The following is a 12,315-nucleotide window of genomic DNA, read 5'->3' as shown; positions in this document are numbered from 1 at the left end:
ATTTGCATTTAATGAATCACATGCAAATCGGTGCATACGCGTACCATGCACGTGAGCACCCCTATTCGCAATGCAACTATGGTAAATCTTATATCATTTCAAAGCCCCGGATGTTAGCTTTCCAACGCAACTAGAACCGCATCATTTCAACCTCCGTAGCTCAAGTTATGGTCAATTAAGTGCGAAGAGGTCGGCTTGACAGCTTTTGCGATTTCTTCATTTCTTCATGAGTTCTCCATTTCTACATGCTTTTTCTTCATTTCCTCAATCCAATATTTGCCTCCTAAATTTGAAATCACTTAACAAACATATCAAGGCATCTAATGGAATCAAGGTGAATTAACTTTAGCTATTTTAAGTCCTAAAAAGCATATTTTCATGCTTTTCCTTTATTCCCTTGATCCAATCTTTGCCTCCTAAACCTGAAATCACTTAACAAACATATCAAGGCATCTAATGGAATCAAGCTGAATTAAGATTAAACAATTAAGGGCCTAAAAAGCATATTTTCACTCTTAAGCACAATTAAAGGAGAATTTACAAAACCATGCTATTTCATTGAATAAATGTGGGTAGAAGGTCATAAAACCATCTAAATTCAACACAAGATAAACCCTAAATATGGGGTTTATCAGACGACTTAGTGTACTTGATGGTTCAGCTGTACGGAGTGTGGGGATTCGTGCACCAGTATGAGCCAAGCACTCTTCTAGGTTGTTTATTCTCATTCAGATTTGCCACATTGGCATTGACAGCATGATTATGATCCATGGTAGACTCTGTAGCTTCCCTTTCGAAAGTTTCACTTAGATTTTAACTAACCTTGTAAATTTTATCTTGTTGCAAGCGCCACCTCAAAGTCCTTTCAGGTTTAGGATCAAAATCTACAAGAGGTTCTTTGTCCCTGTTCCTGCTCATAAACAAACAGAAAACAAGAAAAGTGGGATTCTCTACGTCATAGTGCAGAGAATTTCCAGTGAGGTAACCTGTGTAAAGAAATAAAATAGAACAACTAAATAATTGAAGCAGCAAAATTCAAAAATTGTCAATAAAATCAAAACAAAAATTTTGAAATTTGTAAAAAAAAAATAGTGGCTAAAAAGTAGTTAAATCTTGGTTAAACTTACAAATTCGAATGCAAATTCACTAGGAAAAGATAGAAAAGATGCTCACGCATCGCTAAATGCCCACTCGGCGTTTCACGCCAGTAGGGGAGCAGGGCCAGCAATGTTGCTCCCCCTCTCTAGCGTCTCATGTCCCAATTCTGAAGTTAAACGCCAACAGCAGCCCGTTTCACACCTCTATGGGCCTCCAAGTGGATTTAGCACTTCTTATTTTTATTTTATTTTCTTTTTGTAATATTTATTTACTAAATAATATCTTTTAGGTCTAGCATTTATTAATAGGTTAGTATTTAAAGGAAAAGATCACTTAGGTTTAGGATCTTCTTCCTTCCACACTTTTTCAGATACTTGTTTTCTCTATAAGTTATGAGCAACTAAACCTCTTAGTTAAGGTTAGGAGTTCTGTTTATTTCTATGGATCAAGATTATTATTATTCTTCTATTTTAATTTATGTTTAATTAAATTCTAAGGTATTGTTTTCGTTCTTAATCTTATGAACTGGGTAGAACAAGAGTATGACCCTTTTCTACATGAGTTCTTATGATTCTCGAGAGAGCTATCTTGCTTGAACTATAGCTTGAAAACACTCCTCCTAAATTGCTAATTACATGAACTAATTGGGATATGTGACATATAATCCTATTAGCTTTGGGTAATTAGGATTTTTGTGGCCATAAACTAGTTTTCTGAACTTCACCGTCTGATCTGAATCAAGTGACCACGAGTATGGCAATTGATGAGGATTAGAGGAGATAAAATCATTAAGAGATTAGGGTTTAATCACTTATGATTTGCCATCGAATGGATCATTTATTGATAAAATAGTTGGTAAGATGTTTTAATCTGGAAAGATGAACATCTCCAAGACCTTAACTATTTTCTCACATTGTTTTCACGCCGAACTATTTATTGCTTTCTTTATTTCTCTTGTTCATTGTTTATGCGTTACAACAACAACTCTCTTTTACTATATGCCTGACTAAGTCCAACAGAACAACTATTGCTTGCTTAGTCCGACAATCCTCATGGGATCAACCCTCACTTACCTGAGGTATTACTTAGATGACCCGGTGCACTTGCCAGTCAAATTGTGCGAGTTCTAATTTCACGCACCAAGTTTTTGGTGCCGTTTTCGGGGATTGTTTATGATTGAGAACTACCAGTTGTCTTGTTGCTTAGATTAGGTATTTTTATTAGTTTTTGTTTAATTATTTTTCTTTTTAATTTTTTATTTCTATTTTGTTTATTTTTCTTAATTTTCAATTTTTATTTTATTTATTTTTCTTTAATTTCTGATTTTAAGTTAGGTGTCTCTTTAGTGTTTTTCCTTTCTTTTTGAATTCTGAAAGTTTTTGAACCCTTTTTCCTTTTAGTTTTCGAAAAAAAATATTATTTTAGGTTAAAATTTTACATTCTTATTTTTGAGTTCTTTTGTTAATTATTTACTTTGTTTTGTTCTTATTTTCTTAGGATATCTTACAGGGAGTTCTCTATACTCTGACATAGAAACTCCCATTTTTTTTCTTTGTTTCTTGTTGTTTATGAGCAGGAACAGGAATAAAGAACCCTTTCTCGAGTTTGATTCTGAACCTGAAAGAACCTTGAGGTGGCGTTTGTAACAAGCTGAAGCTTAGATAGTCGGAGAGAATCTTAAGGAAACTTTTGAGAAGGAAGTTGAAGAGACCACTATGGCAGCTAATGAAGGAAATCCGAACGCTGAAGAGCAAGCAAGGAAGGTGCTTGGCTTATACACTACACGCACACCTGACTTCTTTGGGCGTAGTATATTTGTAATAGCCATTGGGGCCAATAATTTTGAGCTTAAGCCTCAACTTGTCACTCTGGTGCAACAGAACTGTCAGTATCATGGACTCTCACAGGAGGACCCCAAAAAATTCATATCTGTTTTCCTGCAGATCTATGACACTGTTAAGACAAATGGAGTGAACCCTGAGGTCTACAAGCTCATGTTCTTTCCTTTTGCTGTATGGCATAGAGCAAAATAATGACTTGATTCTCAGCCCAAGGAGAGCCTGGACTCATGGACAAGGTGGTCACTAGATTTTTGACCAAGTTCTTTCCACCCCAGAAGCTGAGTAAGCTTAGAGTGGACGTCCAGACCTTCAGACAAAAAGATGGAGAATCCCTCTGTGAGGCCTGAGAGAGATACAAGCAGATGATCAGGAGATGCCCTCCTAACATGGTTTTAGACTGGACCATGCTGCAAATCTTTTATGATGTTCTCTTTGAGATGGCTAGGATGTCATTGAATCACTCTGCAGGTGGTTCTTTACACATGAAGAAGATGTCTAAAGATGCAGATGAGCTTATTGAGATGGTTGCCAACAACCAGTACCTGTACACCTCTGAGAGGAACTCTGTGAACACTGGGACTACTCAAAAGAGAGGAGTCATAGAGATGGACACACTAGATGCCATTTTGGCTCAGAACAAGCTCATGTCCCAGCAGATAAGCATGACCTCTCAGCACTTGACCGGGATGCAAGTTTCAACTGTCAACACTCAAGATGCATCCTATGGCATGACTAGGAGCTACACTCATGGGGACGATTGTGACATTGCTCAGCTCACCATGGAGGAAATAAATTACATGGGAAATTCCTCTAAAAATCCAAATAATGATCCTTGTGCAAATACTTTCAATCAGGGATGGAGAAATCACCCTAACTTTGGGTGGAGGGAGCAGTAGCAGAAGCCCTAATATAGCTTCACAACAATCAGGGTGGAACTAATCAAAGTAGGTACAACAACAGGCAGTTCCAACCCTCTCAGCAGTAGATGGAGACTTCAAAACACAGCCACTCTAACTTAGCCACAATAGTCTCTGACCTTTTCAAGACCACTCACAGCTTTATGCAGGAGACTAGGTCTTCAATTCGGAACATGAAAATACAAGTGGATCAGTTGAGCAGTAGGATACCTGAGAGACCTCCCAACACTCTTCCAAGCAATATAGAGGTAAATACAAGAGAAGAATGTAAGGCCCTCACCATGGGCAAGGAGGCCGTGCCTAAAGAGAAGCATGCTTCTGAGGATTTGAAGGAGAAAAAGGCTCAAGAGGAGACTGGCGGTAAGCTAGTATACGTCTCAGTGGTGATGAAGGAGCTTGAAGTACAATACATTCAGAACGTGTAAGGGGAGACCAAGGATAAGCAACTTGCTCAGGTTTTGGTAGTCTTCAAGAAGTTACAAATCAATATTCCTTTTGCTGAAGTATTGGAGAAGAAGCTTCCCTATATGGCCTGTCTGAAAAGCATATTCTCTGAGAAGAAGGTAATGAGGGGAGATGAAACTGTGGTGCTGATCAAGGAGTGCAGTGCACTAGTGCAAAAAAAGCTCCCTTAGAAATTGTCAGATCCTGGAACCTTCTTGATTTCTTGTACTATAGAGACCATCACATTTGAGAAGGCACTCTCGGACCTTGGATCAAGTATAAATCTGATGCCTCTCTCTGTGATGAAGATGCTGGGGATTCAAGAGGTGCAGCCCACAAGAATCTCACTGGAGATGATAGACAAGTCCTTGAAGCGGGCATATGGATTGGTGGAGAGCGTTCTAGTAAACGTTGAAGACCTTTACCTCCCTGCTGACTTCGTGATACTTGATACAGGAGAGGAGAAAGATAATTCCATCATCCTAGAAAGGCCATTTCTAGCACTGGAAGAGTCTTGATTGATGTGGAGAGAGGAGAATTAGTCCTGAGGATGCATGAGGACCATTTGCTATTCAAGATATTCAAACCTCCTCCACTCTCTAATAAAGGAGGTACTTCTGTATAGAGTTCAGAGCTTAAGCCCTCCCACTTGGTGGAAAGCCATACAGTGCCCCCTGACATCAAACCTAAGTTTGGTGTTGGACATTCACCAACCACTATAGATGGAAAAAGCCGCAAGAAGAAAATACCCAAAGGCTGGAGGAATAAGAAGATTCTTACTGAAGACTTCTCACCTGGCATGAGAGTAGTTTTCACAAGAAGTGCAGTCATATATACCACATACTGTGAACAAAATCCTATCTCTAGAGCATGTTGAACTAATTCATGAGAGCACAGGAAGGAAGTTCACAATGAGGGGTGAAGATCTGAGCCCCTATGAACCTCCGTAAAGGAGCTGTCCATCAAGCTAATGACGGTAAAGAAGTGCTTGTTGGGAGGTAACCCAACAATTAGTATCCTATTATTTAGTTTGCTTTATTTCAGTTTTACTTCAGTTATTTTTGTTTGATTTCATATTATTTTATTTTATATTGATTTTCATAGTTTTCCTCATTTTTATAACCTTTGTGATCATGTATAGCACTTAGAACAGAAACAGGAAAGTGTAGGAGAAAAAACAGCACACCCTGGATGAAATCCCCTGCTGGCACCAAACGCCAGGCTGGCATTCAGCGCCCAGGGAGGGAGCAAGAGGTTGGACGTTTAACATCCAGGAGGGAGCATTTCAAGACCAATTTTTGGACCCCTTAGGGCGTTTAACGCCCATTCTTGGCATTAATGTCAGGAATTTAAAAAAGGGGATGGTGACCCCCTAGTGGCGCCAAACACCAGCCCCGCGCCCAGCGCCCAAGGGGGGAGGAGTAGTGCAGATTTTAAATTTTGAGAAGCTTCTTTGGCCAATGGATAAACCCCACCCACCAACTACTTCCCCACTCAATCTTATCCATTCTCTTTCCTCTTTCACCCACTTTTTCATCCACATTCCTCCATCCCATCATCCATCACTCCACCCAATCTCCTCTCACCAATCCCATCCATCTATCATTCCAACAACCCACATTTAAATTCAATTTTCCTCCCATTCCCACCCCCATGACCGAAACCCACCCCACCCCCACCTATAAATACCCCTTTCTTCACCCCAATGGCCAAAGCCAATAGCCTCTCTTCTCTATCTTTTTCTTCTATTTTTTTCCTTTTCTTATTTTATATTTCTATTTTCCTTGGGGACGAGCAAAGCTTTTAGGTTTGGTGTTGGGCGCTCCGCTTTTTGCTTCGTTATTCTTACCTCCATGGCACCCAAAACCGGAGAATCATCAAGGAAAAGAAAAGAGAAAGCCCCCACTTCCGATCTTTGGGATTTGAGAAGATTCTTTTCCAAAACCCATTAAGACCACTTTTATGATGTGGTAAGGAAGAATAAGGTGATTCTCGAGGTCCCCTTCCGCTTGAAGGATGATGAGTACCCGAAGATCCTATACCATATTCCGAGATGGGGTTGGGAAGTTTTGGCCAACCCCGTGACCGAAGTTGGAGTATTAATGGTGCGAGAGTTTTACGCTAATGCTTAGGTGACAAGCAAACATGATAGACACATGAAGCCGGATCCAAAGAACTAGCGCACCATAGTCAGAGGTCACATCATGGATTTTAGCCCGAAAAGTGTGAGGGGTGGAACTACAGTTGCTAGAGCCACAAGAGGACTCTCAAGGTCACGCGTACGCGTCATGCACGCATGCGCGTGGTAACTGACGTGGCGGAAATTAGCCAATTAAGAATTTATAAATAGAACGGTGTTGTAAGTACAGTTCTTAACCGACGAAAATCCGCTTATCAATTTAGAAGGGGTTGTCACAAAATTAGAATAAAAATACTGGGAGTAGAAATCCCAGGTCGTCTCCCAACGAGTTGACAAAAGAGTGCTATTTTATTAGTCAGAAATTTTCCGAGAATTTTTAAGAGTTGGAGAACAGGAAATTAAATGATTGTAATTTAAGGCAATGAAAATTAACGAGAGAATTTATTCAATTAAATAAAAGCCTTGACCGGGAGAATATTAATTGGAAGTCTATCGTTGTTGGATTTTTCCAAGTGTAATAGTGAAAGGTTGTTGTTCTACTTAGTTATCCTTTACTGAATAAAGGAAAGTCAAGCAACTAAATAACCAACTATGAATCCCAAGTCCTAATCCTTTCCTAAGGAAGGATTAAAGTCAGAGACCAGAAAGTTAGCCAACAACTTCCAATCAAAATTAACACTTGCGTATTCCAACTCAAGGGTTTCCTTTTAATCATCTCCCAAGTCAAGTTGGGAGCCTACTCCATTGACATGAAAATTACTTGCATATAATTAAAAAGGGAATGGAAGGAAGACATGATAAACAATAACTGAAAATTAATTAAAAGTAAAACTAATCCTTTGCATTAATAAATTCCAAAATGCAACATACGTATCTGAACAAGGTTAATAAGTAATCAAAAGAGTAAGGGAATAAGAAAGCAAACTAGAATAATGGAAACTTCAACGGAGGTAACGACTCTTCTCAATATCCAAAGCAAAAGCATAAAACTCTAAAACTATGAATGTAAAGGAAACCTAGGGGAAGTAGTAATTTTTCTCTAAGTTTCAAAATTAAAACTAAAATTATACGTAATGTGAATGTCTGTTGAGTCTCTGCTTGTCCCCTGGCTCTAGTCTATGTTTCTGGGCCGAAAACTGGGTCCAAGCTGAGCCCAAATTCGCCCCCAGCAATTTCTGTGATTTCTACAGGTAGCGCACGTCACGCGTACGCGTCAGTCACGCGTACGCGTCGGTTGGAGATATTCCTTGTCACGTGTACGCGTCATTCACGCGTACGCATCACTGATCATCTTCGCGTGTATCGCGTACGCGTTAGGTACGCACACGCGTCATCGTGCGAACTCCAATTCACGCGCACGCGTGAGCCATGCATGCGCGTCGCTCCTTGGTGCACGAAATTGTGATCTCTGGTAATGGCTCCAAAAACTTGGTGCTCTAATTTTAATTCAAAATTTGTCACAACTTCGATACAACTAACCAGCAAGTGCACTGGGTCGTCCAAGTAATAAACCTTACGTGAGTAAGGGTCGATCCCACGGAGATTGTTGGTATGAAGCAAGATATGGTCACCTTGTAAATCTCAGTCAGGCGGATATAAAATAGTTATGGAGTTTTCGAAATTAAATAAGAAGTAAACATAAAATAAGGATAGAAATACTTATGTAATTCATTGGTTAGAATTTCAGATAAGCGTATAGAGATGCATTTATTCCTCTGAACCTCTGCTTTCCTGCTGTCTTCATCCAATCAGTCTTACTCCTTTCCATGGCTGGCTTTATGCAAGGGCATCACCGTTGTCAGTGGCTACATCCCCTCCTCTTGTGAAAATGGTCCAAGATGCCCTGTCATGGCACGGCTAATCATCTGAGGTTCCCGATCATGCTGGAATAGGATTCACCCTCCTTTTGCGTCTGTCACTATGCCCAGCACTCGCGAGTTTGAAGCTCGTCACAGTCATTCAATCATTGAATCTTACTCAGAATACCACAGACAAGGTTTAGACTTTCCGGATTCTCTTGAATGCCGCCATCATTCTAGCTTACACCACGAAGATTCCGATTAAGAGATCTAAGAGACACTCATTCAATCTAAGGTAGAACGGAAGTGGTTGTCAGGCATGCATTCATAGGGAATGATGATGATTGTCACGTTCATCACATTCCGGTTGAAGTGCGAATGAATATCTTAGAAGTGAAATAAGATGAATTGAATAGAAAACAGTAGTACTTTGCATTAATCTTTGAGGAACAGCAGAGCTCCACACCTTAATCTATGGAGTGTAGAAACTCTACCGTTAAAAATACATAAGTGAAAGGTCCAGGCATGGCTGAATGGCCAGCCCCCTAAAACGTGATCACAGGATCAGAATACAATCCAGGATGTCTAATACAATAGTAAAAGGTCCTATTTATAATAAACTAGCTACTAGGGTTTACAGAAGTAAGTAATTGATGCATAAATCCACTTCCGGGGTCCACCTGGTGTGTGCTTGGGCTGAGCTTGAAGTCTACACGTGGAGAGGTCATTCTTGGAGTTGAACGCTAGCTTTTGTGCCATTTTGGGCGTTGAACTCCACTTTGCAACTTGTTTCTGGCGCTGGACGCCAGAATTGGGCAGAGAGCTGGCGTTGAACGCCAGTTTGCGTCGTCTAAACTTGGGCAAAGTATGGACTATTATATATTTCTGGAAAGCCCTGGATGTCTACTTTTCAACGCAATTGGAAGCGCGCCATTTTGAGTTCTGTAGCTCCAGAAAATCCATTTTGAGTGCAGCGAGGTCAGAATCCAACAGCATCAGTAGTCCTTCTTCAACCTCTGAATATGATTTTTGCTCAAGTCCCTCAATTTCAGCCAGAAAATACCTGAAATCACAGAAAAACACACAAACTCATAGTAAAGTCCAGAAATGTGAATTTAACATAAAAACTAATGAAAACATCCCTAAAAGTAACTAGATTCTACTAAAAACATACTAAAAACAATGCCAAAAAGTGTATAAATTATCCGCTCATCACTCCTCGCTGGTTATCTCCTTTACTTCTTGTGCTCCTTCCATTTATGCAAGTTTCCTCTTCATCGTCTAAGCCATTGCTGCCCTATAAAGCCTGAAAATACTTAACACACAGATCACAGCATCGAATGGTATTGGTGCACGGAATTGTGATCACACTTTTCACAACTCCGGTACAACTAACCAGCAAGTGCACTGGGTCGTCCAAGTAATAAAACGTTACACGAGTAAGGGTCGATCCCACAGAGATTGTCGGCTTGAAGCAAGCTATGGTTATCCTGTAAATCTTAGTCAGGCGGATTCAAATGGTTATGAGGTTTTGATAATTAAAAGATAAATAAAACATAAAATAAAATAAGATACTTATGTAATTCATTGGAGAGAATTTCAGATAAGCGTTTGGAGAAACTTTGTTGCTTCTGAACCTCTGCTTTCCTATTGTCTTCATCCAATCATGCATGCTCCCTTCCATGGCAAGCTGTATGTTGGTGGATCACCGTTGTCAATGGCTACCATCCGTCCTCTCAGTGAAAATGGTCCAGGCACGGTTTCTGTATGGCTAATCAACTGTCGGATCTCTCGTCTCGGATGAAAAATAGCAGGCACAACTACCGCACGGCTAATCAGCTGTCGGTTCTCACTTGTGTCAGAATAGGATCTCTCTATCCTTTTGCACACTATCATTGCGTCCAACATTTGTGAGTTTGATGCTCGTCACAGTCATCCCATCCCAGATCCTACTCGGAATACTACAGACAAGGTTTAGACTTTCCGGATCTCAGGAATGCTGCCAATTGGTTCCAGCCTCTACCACAAAGGTTCTAATCTCACAGATTCGAATGCTCTGTTGTCAGGAGAGCCAAGTGAAATCTGTGGATCAAAGACCTAAGAGATTATACTCTGGCTGTCGTCCAATGACTACGTTGAACATCATGTAGACCGCTTGTGGTTATCAGGTACGCGGATCTTGGCTAAGCGAGTAACAAAGATAGTGGGTGATTGTCACGGGTCACCCCTTCATTCTGACTTAACTGAATTAAATACGAGAGCATATCTTGGAGAAGAAGTAAGCGTGAATTGAAAGAGGAACAATAGTACTTGCATTAATTCATGAAGAACAGCAGAGCTCCGCACCTTAATCTATCAGGTGTAGAAACTCCACCGTAGAAAATACATAAGAGAAAAAGGTCTAGGCATGGCCAAATGGCTAGCCTCCCAATGTGAAAAATGGCATAAGATTATTATAAGTCCAAAAGTTGCGAATACAATAGGAAAGACTAGTATTTACACTAAACTAGTTACTAAGAATTACAGAAATTGAGTAACTAAGTGCAGATAGTGCAGAAATCCACTTCCGGGGCCCACTTGGTGTGTGCTTGGGCTGAGCATTGAGCTTTACACGTGCATAGGCCTTTTCTAGAGTTAACTGCCAGCTTGGATGCTGGTGCACGAAATTGTGATCATCAACAATGGCGCCAAAGACTTGGAGCTCTCAAACGTGAATCACACTTTGTCACAATTCCGCACAACTAACCAGCAAGTGCACTGGGTCGTCCAAGTAATAAACCTTACGTGAGTAAGGGTCAATCCCACGGAGATTGTCGGCTTGAAGCAAGCTATGGTCATCTTGTAAATCTCAGTCAGGCGGATTCAAATGGTTATGGAGTTTAAGGTGATGAAAATAAACATAAAATAAAGATAGAGATACTTATGTAATTCATTGGTGGATTTCAGATAAGCGTATGAAGATGCTTTGTTCCCCTTGAACCTCTGCTTTCCTATTGCCTTCTTCCAATCATTCATACTCCTTTCCATGGCAAGCTTTATGGTAGGCATCACCGTTCTCAATGGTTACATCCCATCCTCTCAGTGAAAATGGTCCTGATGCTCTGTCACAACATCGGCTAATCAGCTGTCGGTTCTCGATCATGTCGGAATAGGATCCATTGATCCTTTTGCGTCTGTCACACGCCCCACAATCGCGAGTTTGAAGCTCGTCACAGTCATCCCTTCCCAGATCCTACTCGGAATACCATAGACAAGGTTTAGACTTTCCGGATCTCAGGAATGGCCGGCAATAATTCTAGCCTATACCACGAAGGTTCCAATCTTATATTAGAAACCCAAGAGATACGCATTCAAGCCATTGCTAGTAGAACAGAGGTGGTTGTCACGCACATGTTCATAGGTGAGAATGATGATGAGTGTCACGGATCATCAAATTCATCAAGTTGAAGAACAAATGAATATCTTGGAGAAGAAATAGACTTGAGTTGAATAGAAAAACAATAGTACTTGTATTAATTCATGAAGAACAGGAGAGCTCCACACCTTAATCTATGGTGTGTAGAAACTCCACCACTGAAAATACATAAGAACAAAAGGTCTAGGCATGGCCGAATGGCCAGCCTCCCAAAACGTGATCAAGAGATCAAAAGATGATCCAAAGATAAAAATACAATAGCAAAAGATCCTATTTATAGAGAACTAGTAGCCTAGGGTTTACAAAAATCAGTAATTAATGCAGAAATCTTCTTCCGGGCCCACTTGGTGTGTGCTTGGACTGAGCATTGAAGCATTTTCATGTAGAGACTTTTTTTGGAGTTAAACGCCAGCTTTTGTGCCAGTTTGGGCGTTTAACTCCAGCTTTTGTGCCAGTTTTGGAGTTAAACGCCAGAATTCTTGAGCTGACTTGGAATGCCTATTTGGGCCATCAAATCTTGGACAAAGTATGGACTATTAAATATTGCTGGGAAGCCCAGGATGTCTACTTTCCAAAGCAGTTGAGAGCACACCAATTGGGCTTCTGTAGCTCCAGAAAATCCACTTTGAGTGCAGGGAGGTCAGAATCCAACAGCATCTGC

The 12,315-nt window shown here is 40.5% G+C and overlaps 1 non-coding gene across 1 annotated transcript; it reads right to left on the bottom strand.

Annotated features, from left to right (window-relative positions):
- Nucleotides 1-3,223: 3,223 nt before the first annotated feature.
- Nucleotides 3,224-3,332, bottom strand: LOC112724780 (small nucleolar RNA R71). Its single transcript, XR_003163926.1, has one exon. It is a non-coding gene; the product is annotated as a small nucleolar RNA R71 (small nucleolar RNA).
- Between the last annotated feature and the right edge of the window lie 8,983 nt (nucleotides 3,333-12,315).

The sequence above is a fragment of the Arachis hypogaea genome, chromosome 11, assembly GCF_003086295.3.
Source record: "Arachis hypogaea cultivar Tifrunner chromosome 11, arahy.Tifrunner.gnm2.J5K5, whole genome shotgun sequence".
Taxonomy (NCBI): Eukaryota; Viridiplantae; Streptophyta; class Magnoliopsida; order Fabales; family Fabaceae; genus Arachis; species Arachis hypogaea.
Note: the sequence above shows the minus strand (reverse complement) of the source record. Positions and strands in the feature narration are given on the sequence as shown.